Source organism: Haliotis rufescens, unplaced genomic scaffold, assembly GCF_023055435.1.
Source record: "Haliotis rufescens isolate VD_foot unplaced genomic scaffold, xgHalRufe1.0.p SCAF_100, whole genome shotgun sequence".
Classification (NCBI taxonomy): Eukaryota; Metazoa; Mollusca; class Gastropoda; order Lepetellida; family Haliotidae; genus Haliotis; species Haliotis rufescens.
In genome coordinates this window covers 186,418-198,945 of record NW_025963781.1, presented here as the reverse complement: position 1 = coordinate 198,945, position 12,528 = coordinate 186,418, and positions in this window count along the sequence as shown.

Here is a 12,528-nt window from a genome sequence, read left to right as displayed (position 1 = left end):
GGAGATACAAATTTCGAAACAATTTTGCGAGGACATAACGCCTAGCCAAGCCGGATCAGTAGTGATATCTGTGCTTGTAGACCTCTGCGGCTTGAAACCTTTTCCACAAATTAAAATAATTGGATTTGGCCGAAATATGTTTGAATTGTTACCTTGTTTCGTTTTGTCGCCGTGTGTGCATCTGACTGCACTTCTTAACGTTATAACAGGACAGGCCGACTGTCAACAACGTCTGAGCATGGCCGTGACGTCTCATAGACTAGGGTTAGAGTAGCTTCCCTTTGCCGCGAAAGGCAAGTAAAAACAAGTGTTGTTTTGCGTATATGTTGCTTCGCCACTGAATAAGAAACAGATTTCAGTTGGAACTATACTGCTCACAAGAAGTAGGGGATATTGAAATTAAAATCAGTGGCACAAAGACAGTCATATAGAGGCCTACTAATAATTTATGTATGATTGAGGAAAAGCATAGGTCCGTCTGAGCATGCCTCACAATGACCACCAGATGCCCTTGCATCCAAGAAAATTGCACCCAAACGTACCAGGGGTGGGGATGAGAAATCACATCTTGTGTCACACGTGCAAATGACAAAATCCGCGTGCCTAACGTGCAAAATGGGTGTTAACATGGGTCTTGGGCCAAGTTCATCCATCACTTCACCACTTTCCACAATGCGAAGGTTACGAGAAGACGAAAGATTGAGAGCAATTGGGATGATCCAGGCCGGAAGAACGCAGGCCTACACAGCAGCACAACTGCATGTCTCACCGTCAGTAGTCAGCCGGTTATGGGCACGTTACATTGCCACTGGAAGGGTTCAAGACAGACCCCGAAGAGGTCGTCCAAAATGCACGACCAGACGTGATGACCGGCGGATCATCATTGGAGCCCTCCGTGATCGACGTTTAAATGCGACACAGCTGCAGCAGGTTCACAGACATGCCACTAGGAATCTCATCTGCACACAGACAGGCTCCATGCTGCAGAACTACGAGCAAGGCGACCTTACATCACATTACCCCTAACAAGCGTCACAGACAAGCCCGGCGAGAGTGGGGTCGTCGTCACCAGAGGTGGAGCAATGCCCGGTGGTCCCATGTGATGTTCAGTGATGAGTCGAGGTTCTCTTTAGACTTCAATGATCGCCGTCATCGTGTCTGGCGTCGTCCTGGTGAGCGTCATCAGCCAGCTGCCATGATTCCACATGATCGGTATGGGAGGGGTTCTGTTTTGGTGTGGGGTGGAATCACGGTGACAGGCAGAACCGATCTCCACATCTGCCAAGGAAGAGTTACGGGTGTTTACTATCGGGACAACATCATCACGCCACATGTCCTGCCATTTGCACACCGTCACGGACAGGGTTTCATCTTCCAGGACGATAATGCCAGGGCTCACCGTGCGCACGTCGTCCTTAACCATTTGCGGCGGCACCAAATTGAAACTCTTCCATGGCCAGCGATGTCCCCCGACCTCTCCCCCATAGAGCATGTGTGGGATATGCTCGGAAGACGAGTGCAGAGGCGGCATCCCCCATGTCAAGACTTGCAACAGCTGGGCGTGGCACTCCAAGAGGAATGGCAGAGGATTCCCCAAGTTCACATTGGTCGCATCATTAGGAGTATGAGACGTCGGTGTAATGCTTGTTTGGCTCTTAATGGTGGGCCAACCTGGTATTAACCCGTTTATGACTTTTGGGTTTCTATCCCTCATGAACTTTCCAGTGTCTACAAAATGAAATTGCAGCTTGATCAAAGTCATTACTTTCAAAACTGTTTCTTAACATCCTTATTTCCACATTATTATTGTTTCCCAATAAAAATTAAACATAATTCTGAAGCTTTTCGTCGTAACTTCTCAATATCCCCTACTTTGTGTAAGCAGTATATATTGGCTACTGTCACTGTCCGACTGCAAATCATTTACCCTGTGACGTGACAAATATTAATGCGCGCATTCCAGGAAAGCTTGCAATGTTTCGGTAATGTTTGTGAGAGACGGAAAGCAATTTTCAAGCACTGAATATAAAAAAAATGACATTATATGACAAAGAGGTTATCACGCTTGTGTGTTTGGGATGGTAAATATCCTGCATTTGGGATAAACACTGTGTTTAGCGAGCTTTGGAATTATTCCTAATGCCAAATCCCAAACTCGCGTGATAACCTCTATATACCCATGTCCAAGCATGTTCCGTTACGATGTTCACGCGATACTTCTTTACAAGAGTTTCACTATAAAATCTTTCACCACATTTGACATCAATACTTGACTTGTAAAAAATGGATTAATAGACATTGATTCTTGCAGCTTTTGTCCAATTACAGCAAGAAGTGGCTTTCACATATGGTCCGAGTGTAGCAGGCTAAACCCGATGTGGCAGGAACTGGAGAGTTGGATTTTTACACACACAGATGTTAGAATACAACGTCACAAACGACACATTTTGCTCGGATTCCTACAAAGAAACAACGACCCTTTAAATGTGATACTAAAATTATTCCAACAACTAATATTCATATGTAGAATCACAAAAATAAATCCAACTCTCCAGTTCCTACAGCGGACATTGTATTAATATTATACCATAAACAAAATGTGTGGCAATTTTAGGCTCGTGATTGGATATTTTTACCAATTTGGGACTTTCTTTCATCTATACTATATGGCTGAAATATTGCCGATGCGATGAAAATATTAACTTACTCACTCACTCTTTCATCTATTGCTTAATTGATTCCATTTGTCCATTTCATATACATAATAAAATCAGTGTGTATTGTTACATTTTGTAATGGCTGGAAATGTATAATATTCCGCTGTACACACCTTTGTTAGAGCATGTGAGCATGTGAGCGAGTGAGTATTGTTTTACGCGGCCTTTAGCAATATTGCAGCAATATCACGGCGGGGGACACCAGAAATGGGCTTCACACATTGTACCCATGTCGGGGAGGAAACCTGGGTCTTCGGCGTAACGAGCGAACGCTTTAACCACTAGGCTACCCGACCGCCCTAGAAGATGTGATATGACAAAGCAGTTAAACATGTCGTGTAATGAAGCAATGAATAAATACTGCTTTACACAGCATCACCAATATAACAGCTATTCGAGACGACCCATTGAAGAAAATTCACATTTGCATATTAATAAGAAATAATGAAATCATGACGTTAAATATCAGATATAAAAGATGTGACACTAATAGATGAAAAACTTAAATCCATATTGTGTTATAAAGGATTGGATTTTTTTCAAAATGTTTTGAAAGATTGAAAGAGAGATCAAACAGTTTATCTCATGGAAGCCAAATGTTTTGCAAATGTTGCAATTAAATATTATGCACACAAGGCACTGAATTGTTGCTTAACGCCGAATAACAATGCGGAGACGTCTCACTATTTGTAAACAAGCACAACGTATCAATCGATTTGTGTCAGACTTCTATAGTTTTGACAAAAGTAAACTGACATCAAGCCATGTGTGTATGTGTGACTGCTTGTACCAGTCCGAACTAATGCCTTTTCTGCTATCTGACTGAGATACCATGCTGCAGTTTAACGTGAAAACTCCACTCAAACTCCACTCAGACACAGTATACTGACTCCTAGCCGATCTGTCCTTGTTTTAGCCCCTTAGTGCCCAGCGCCAGACAGGGTAACAACAAGTACCATCTTTTAACGTCTTTTGGAATGACGCTAGCCCCGGACCCCGGACCTTCCGCTCTCTTGGCGGACGCTTTACCACTAGACCACGGAGGCGGTCCAATTTAAAAATTGTCTCTTATATATAAATAAGTTCACTGACTCCGATTTGTAATATTTAATATATAAAAACCATAAAAATACAAGGGGTCGGTCGCTCAATCTGGAACCTCGTCCCACGTAGGTACATGTTTCAATAGTTGGTAGTGGATATCTACCAGATGATGTGTCATGAACTTTAATCAGAGCCTCTTGCATTTCAGGTAAGGAAAAAGATATATTGTAATCTTCTAAATCATTAGATTAAAAATTCAGAATCTTCTTTCTTCAAATGTTGATACCTTGAAATTTAGGATCATAATTAAGTAAGGATAAGAATTTTATGGATGAACAACTTCTTTATTACAATTAAGAGCGACGTTTCGGTGTAAGTTCTAATACCGTTATCAAGCAGGTGATATTCAGAGTGGGGTCGGCAAGTATATATACAAGTAGGAGGCAATGTTTATACAGTAGAGTAGATATTGTTATACTGGAGTAGAGAAGCCTGTTATGTACAAGGGTAGTGATGACAATCATCGGTGAAGTCAGTGACATAAACAAAGGATGAAGCCATTAATATAAACAACGGGATTATAGCTGATTGGAGTCTCTGATGAGTTGATGGTACGCCGGGGATATGTAATAGCCTTGGTCACGGTTGATTGACAGCTGGAGTCTTTTGATGTTGATGACTTCTTGTAGTTTCCTGATCTTGAAGTCTTTGAGGTTGGTGGTGAGGGCTGTAACTCTCTCCCACTGAATGCTGTGGCTTGGGTTGTCACGGGTGTGGTCTGATAGAGCTGATTTGGAGTCATCTTAGCAGACTGAGCTTTGATGTTCTTTTATTTGGGTTTTGAGAGGATCATAATTGACAGACTACAATTTACTGCATTGACATTTTACTAATTGTTTCTGCTATGGTGTTGGGTGGCATCATGGGTGACAGAAAACCGGTCTTGTGGTCATCAGACGGGGTACCACGACTGACGTACATTACAGAGATGAAATATACACCTGTCTCAATGACAGTGACGCCCAACCGCAGCGAGCAAGAGTCTTTACTGATGTCGTCCAGGCCAACAATATTACACACGTGAACTGATCAGCGAGATATACTTCAATCAACTGAACATGCTTGGGACATCCTTTGGAGACGTGTTTACGGTCGCCATGTTCACACCCAGACCAACTTGAGCAGGCTTTACGGGTAGAATGGCAAAATATTCCCCAGCAGCAATTTGATCATCTCATTTCGTCAATGCGAAGACGTTAAAAACCTGCAGTCATGCCAACGGTGGGCATACACGTTAAGGAATCTTGTATGGTCATCTCACAACGACTTGATGTTGGAAAATCAAAAGATAGATTTTTCCGAATCGTGCAGAAAACACATCTTGCACGATATTTTTAAAGGTTTCCACGTTTCTAGCTCTGTCATTGTTCAGTGCCACTTTTGGTTATTGCGCGTATTTCTTTTATTTTGCTATAACATGATTCAATAACTTGATTCAATAATTTTATTGCTTAACTTTTGTGAGGAGTATATAAGGTAACTTGCATTCGGTGGAGAGATCTAAACTGCAATGCTTGTGTGCATAACATTTAATTGGAATATTTGTAAAACATTTTGCTTCTATGAGATAGGCTGTTTGATCTCTTTTTCAGCATGGGGTCTTCTGCACAAAACATTTTGATTTTCCTCAAATGGATCTCGTCGCGGATAACTGATATATTGGTGATGCTGTGTAAAGCAATATTTATTCATTGTTTCATTATACGACATGTTTAATTGCTTTGTCATGTCACATCTTCTAAGATGATGAATTATGCAGGAGCTTTCTGTGACACAGAACAAAGGTGTGTACAGCGGAGTATTTTACATTTACAGCTATTACAACATTTAACAATACACGCGGATTTTATCATGTATATGAAATGGATAAAGTGAATCAATTAAACAATAGATGAAAGAAAGTCCCGAATTGGTAAAAATATATCCAATCGCGAGCTTAAAATTGCCACACTTTTTGTTAATGGTAAAATATTAATACAATGTCCGCTGTAGGAACTGGAAAGTTGGATTTATTTTTGTGATTCTACATATGAATATTAGTTGTTGGAAGAATTTTAGTATCACATTTAAAGGGTCGTTGTTTCTTTCGGGAATCCGAGCAAAATGTGCCGTTAGTGACGTTGTGTTCTAACATCTGTTTTTTGTAAAAATCCAACTCTCCAGTTCCTGCCACATCGGGTTTAGCCTGCTATACTCGGAACATATGTGAAAGCCACTTCTTGCTGTAATTGGACAAAAGCTATGTTATCGATGTAAAATGTGGTGAAAGATTTTATAGTGAAACTCTTGTAAAGAAGTATCGCGTGAACGTTGGAACGGTACATGCTTGGACATGGGTATATAGAGGTTATCACGGGAGTGTGTTTGGGGATGGTCAATATTCTGCATTAGGAATAAACATTGTATTTAGCGAGCCTTGGCGGGATAACCTCTTTGTCATATAATGTCATTCTTTTATACTCAGTGCTTGAAAATTGCTTTCCCTCCCTCACAAATATTACCGAAACATTGCGAGTTTTCCTTGAATTCGCGCATTAATATTTATCACGTCACAGGGTAAATGATGTGTCAGCCGGACAGTGACAGTAGCCAATATAGTTGAAAACTGAAATATCGAAGCAAAGTCCTGTAGTCCTTGCCAAGCTGCCCAATAGCTAAGGTGTCATAAGGACTTGTAGAAACTTGCCATTTATGAAGGTTTTGCTATATGTTAACATAAGGCCTAGTGTAAAGAAATGTTAGTTTCTACCACTGCACGCAAATTTAAATTAAAACAATGTAATGAAATCTAAATGTATAAAAATGCAAGTTGTTAATGATTTGTCTGCTAAGAAGATAGATATATCTAAAGATGTTACTTTAATTTACTATATTTGCTATAATCACTAAATTCAATTTGGGATAACAGTCCATGGGTATTCTTGGAGCATATTCAATATATATGTTAAGTGTATCTTGAGTTACATGAATGACGAGTAGCAGTGCCACAGACACATAAAGGAAAAACTAACAGTTGTGATGAAGTTCGCCGACAGTGGAACGGTAGTAAAGTTAGAGTCGAGTATATTGCAACCCAGAGTTGACACGATTGCCACGGGCTGGTAAATGTTCGTCTTTAATGAAGTGACTATTTGTGGATTGCGGACATATTCGCTTTAAGTTTTGCCCACCTGAGTCATTCCAGTTGACTGCAAATAATAGCAAGAAATTGGCGAACGATAAACATAATTTATCATCCAAAACTGGCTCCCAAAAAAATACATCGCTTGGATGAGATCAAGCGATATCTACACTGTAGATATCGCTGCAATGAAATTACATCACAATGCTTCGCATACCATTGTGACATCACTGGTTACCATGACGTCACAATCAAATGCCATCACTAATGGCTCTGCTACTGAAGCTATTAACAGTACTTTTTACACTGAAGACACTGCTCATTACTGTCTACAAATTGAAAAAGTTGGAAGAATGATGTTGGATCATAAATATAATCTCACCCTCGTGTCTTTTGACATCAAATATATCAACACTCATTGACAAAAGTGGCAAAAATCCTCGGCAAGCCTCGGGTGAGATTCTCTATATTAAATATAACGATTCGCCAATTTCTTGCTTTAGATAGTACAATTATTATAGAATAGTCGCCACTACTTGTGTCTTATTATGTCACGTAGGAATATGTCCCATTTCCCCATACCCCTATTTTCTGTATTATATTTTGTAAGAATTATTAAGAGAAATTTTTGTGTGGGACTTTCATTTATCACTAATTCTAAGAGGATATTTGAAATGAATATGAATAGCCATGTTGTCTAAGTGTTGATAGAGGTTTAGATCTTCATAATCACCGGGTGTGACCATGTAGACAGAATATCGTTATGGTTTGTGATTTTTACATTTACCCAATGACAATAGTGAGTATTGCTGGGGATACTGGGGATACCAAAGGTGACAGTTTATCATAAAAGGAAATACTTATACCATGTGGTTTGGATATCTTTAGGCTTTTAATCATTTCTTTCTCTGGATAATCCTTTTACGTTGAAGGTAGGAAGTCACTCAACCTGGTCAGGATAATGGTTATGCGCAAGACTCGGGATCGCCAAACGATAACTGGAGGTGTTGATTGACATGCAGCATAAAGCATTTCCAGTGTTTGCTGGTACCTCGTCTTTGTTTCACTCGTATTTAAAACCTTGATATACAGGGCTACGGCCACCACGCCATTAACAGGTACATGTGTCTATTTACAATGAAGTTGTTCGGCGTTCCCGGTATTTATATATACTCAACAACAAAAGTTCCTGTGACACCAATATTTTAGTGTATTTTTCAAATAAGTAAAGTTTGGTTTTCAATATTGTAGTACATTTATGGAATCAAGTCACAAAAACGCAACTGCTACAGAAAAGCATACATTCCTTGCAAAAGTTGACTTTTACGCCCATGCATTTCCCATGTCCTGACAACAACTACTTATAAAAACAACAAAATTACACAATTATTCAACATTGCGTCTGTCCGAAAATGAGCGTGTGCGAGCCATTGGTATGCTTGTAGCAGGATCGAGTCAACGTGATGTTGCAAGACAATTTAAGGTCCACAGAAACACCATTTGGTGTTTATGGCAACGTTGACAACAGACGAATGCAGTCAGAGACCATCCTCTGAGTGGCAGGCCCCGCGTAACCAATAATCGACAAGACAACTGGATTCGAACAACACACCTACGAAATCGATTCCAGCCAGCAACGGTGACTGCAAGAAGCATCCCTGGCCTTCGACGAATATCTTCACAAACTGTACGTCGTCGCCTCAGATGTGCAGGGATTGTCGCCAGAAGCCCCGCCAGACGTCCAATTTTGACAGGAAACCATCGTCAAGCACGTCTACAGTGGTGCAGACAGCGTTTACGCTTGACGGCCATGCAGTTGGGACAGGTTCTATTCACTGACGAGTCTCGTTTTCACCTCAGCCACAGTGATGGACGGATTCGAGTGTACCGACATCGAGGTGAACGTTACGTCAATCACTGTGTCATGGAAGAAGATCGGTTCCGTGGCTGCAGCGTTATGGTATGGGGTTGGATTACAGCAAGACAGAAGACCCGTTTGATAGTGGTAGAGAGAAATCTCAATGAACAGCTTTCCCGCGATGGCCCTGTTGTTCTACCGTTTCTGCGTCATCATGGCCCAGGCATTATCTTTCAACATGACAACTCCCGGCCTCATATTGCTCGACTTCAACAAAACAACGTGAATGTCATACCCTGGCCGGTTCGCTCCCCTGACCTCTCACCAATCGAGCACATGTGGGATGAGATGGATCGGCGCCTTCGACGTCAACCACGTGTTCCACAGACACTCCAGAAACTTCGAAACATGCTCCAGCAAATATGGACATATATCCCACAGGACTTCGTGCGACGCCTGGTCCATTCCATGAGACGAAGACGTGTTGCTTTCATCGCAGCCAGAGGTGGACACGCAAGCTCTTGATTTGTAAATTGACATTTTGGCTTGTTCATGTTTGTTATCATGAAATCACGCATTTTCCGAAGTCAGTATGGCAAATTAAACCATTTGAACACTTACACGAATCTTTTATCTGTTGCAAACCGAAATTGTTTCAGATTGGCAAAAAACATAACTTTGCATTAAATCTTATTCAATGTCACAGGAACTTTTGTTGTTCAGTATACTAACATGTTAACTGGTAACTGCAAGTGCCTTAAATTTCAGTGAACTGAGTTTATTCACATGTAAGCTTTCCTCGGTTTTGATGGATACTTGTAAAATCCTCAATTGAGTTTACTCACTAACTACTGAGAGCGTTTTTGGCATGACTTCAGTGCTTGTATTATTAATACAGTAACTGCTAAAACCATGCCCGCTCACTCTGCAGTGTGCTAGCAAAGTGGGGCTATAAATCTCTGTGTCAAAGACGTTCAAGCTTAGTTAGAATCCTTGTTTATCTATGACATTTTCCAACAGGTGACTTGTTAGTAAACTTGACAAGTGATGATGAATTTCAGTATCACATTATCATAGTTTATCAAATTGTAAATAAACCTTTGATCAAAATGTGCTTCGCTTTCGCGAAAAATATATCGTCTGTGAGGAAGTTTAGATGTCACGTCCGTTTTCTTTTATTGAACACAATATTTGCAGTGTATTGCTGTAAATAATCTTGCCTGCTGTCCATGTAACTTAAGCATATTTATGTATGATGTTCATATGCCACGGTCGGTGGCCAGAAAGGCAAATAAAAATATGTCTTGTGATCTCTATTATCCCTGCTGACGCTATCATAATGTTCAATTTCAGTCTGCCACACCAAGCGTGAATAAGCGTTAAGCATGTGTTGAATTGGTGCCTTGATATGCAACAAGAAAGAATCTTGTTTATTTCCAGGCCCTCCTGATCATCGTTTACTTATACTACATGCATGGTTGGAGGCAAGATCAAAGGCGCCTCCTAGCATTTATTAGACACCAAACAGGGTTGTCCGTTTCGCTTTGAGCCACCATCCCCACCATCGGTAGGGTTATCTAATCGGTGCGCACATAACTGTGTAAGCATAAGCTTACTCGGCCCCACTCGCTTTTATAACTCAAATCCTTATAACCGATGAGATTGTGATAACTGTCACATGTGACTTTTTGTCAGAATGGAACGTCTGAAGACAAGGGTAAAGGGTTACACAATATTTGGGGGTACTGATTTTCTGTGCTTTTGAATCAAAGTGCAATAGAAAGACTAGCAATTAACACTATAATGTGATGTAATCGCGTTTCTTAATACAATACACAAAGAACAATATAGAAGGCGCCTTTTTACTATTTATTCCTTATTTGATATTAATACTTCATTTATGGATACCAAAGAATGAACCTATATCTCAAATTTTATTATATTTTATCATGAAATATTTATAGTTATCGCAAATCATTTTTTAAATATCAATAACTAAATATATTACATAAAAAAATGTACTTTATCATCCAAAACTGGCTCCCATGGGAGAAATCGCTTTGGTGAGATCAAGTGATATCCACACTGTAGATATCGCTGCAATGAAATTGCATCACAATGCTTTGAAGACCATTGTGACGTCATTGTTATCATGACGTCACAATTAAATGACATCACTAATGGCTCTGCTACTGAAGCTGTTAACGCTACATTTTACACTTAAGACACTGAGTTTTACTGTCCACAAAATGAAAAAGTTGGAAGAATGATATTGGATGATAAAACAATCTCGGAGTTTTCCCACTTTTATCAACACTTGTTGATATATTTGATATCAAAAGACACTCTATTTATCATCTAATAAATCGAATATTGTATTGTATCTATAGTCTACGTCTCTGTGAACCTTATGCCCATTTTTTAATAATTCGTGAAGATAGCAACAATATCGTTTCATTTACATATATAGTTATATTCAGATGATACATATAAGTAAGGGCAAGCTTTTCCCCTTTATTTGATCAGTTTTCCTTCTGGCTCTGAACGTAGAACACGGGCTTTTTTATTACATATGTATCTTGTTATCATTTTATTTTTAATGCGATTTGAATAACATTATTTCCTATCTTATTTACTTTTAACATGAGGCGTTTTATATTTACATGTCACAACACATCACAATTATTGCTTGTAAGCTCAACACAATTGACAAATACACTATAAGATATGACTAGTAAACTATAATTGTTCGTAGAAAATATATATTGTAAATACAAAAATGATGTATCTAGGATCAAGTAGTAGATATATTGACAGTGGCGATGGGAATGTAAGAATTGTTCAACAAGCCGGTGACATCAACACTGCTTTACCTCTCCTTGCTGCCATTGTGCAACGGCCATCTATACACAACCCCCCGCCCACATCTACCGGTCTCTTCCTACTCTCATTAATTAAATGCTGCCCTTTCCCAGCGTCACGGCTATGGAGATGAGACAAAGAGACCCAACCATCATAATGAACTTTATTATACTGCACCATTCCCACAAATAGGTTTACTCGACTGGTCGTTCCTGTTCTGATATTGTGGAAATGAATATATGTGATTATTATTTCCAACTATTATGATAATATCATTCGACAAAACTAAGGATATTCTCCTTGCTATCTTGGGCACTGCCCACATAATCATAAGTTTATTGCACGTTTCGTTTTTGTTTCCATTTTCATTTTTTTGTCCATTGTGTTTAAGTGTTAGGGATTTTATATTAAAAGAAAAATGGAAATAAAAACAAAACTTGCGACAGACTTTATGATGATGTGGGTGGTGCCTGAGATCCAAGACTATTATTTTTTAGCCATAAATGCGAAGATTCGAATGATCTTCATTCGCATTAATGAAACTCCGCATTTATGTCTCCAAAATGACAATCAACAATAAGATATATTGTTTTATAAATATCTAGTAGCTCTATGTCATTAGATCAACTTAAACATTGTTGAGTGGCATAAATAGCAAACACACGGCACAAAGACTGTCGGTCAAGGGTTGCTAAGCATTACCTCTTGCCAGTGGAGCATAATTATGAAAATCCCCTATCACATACACCTGGTTATCAGGGAATAGTAGCCAGGACGTCGACTTGACTTGATTCTCTAAAATTAAAACTTTCGAACGCGAACATTTTTCATGTGCATGGGAAATAATCCAATCCCATTACGAGTCA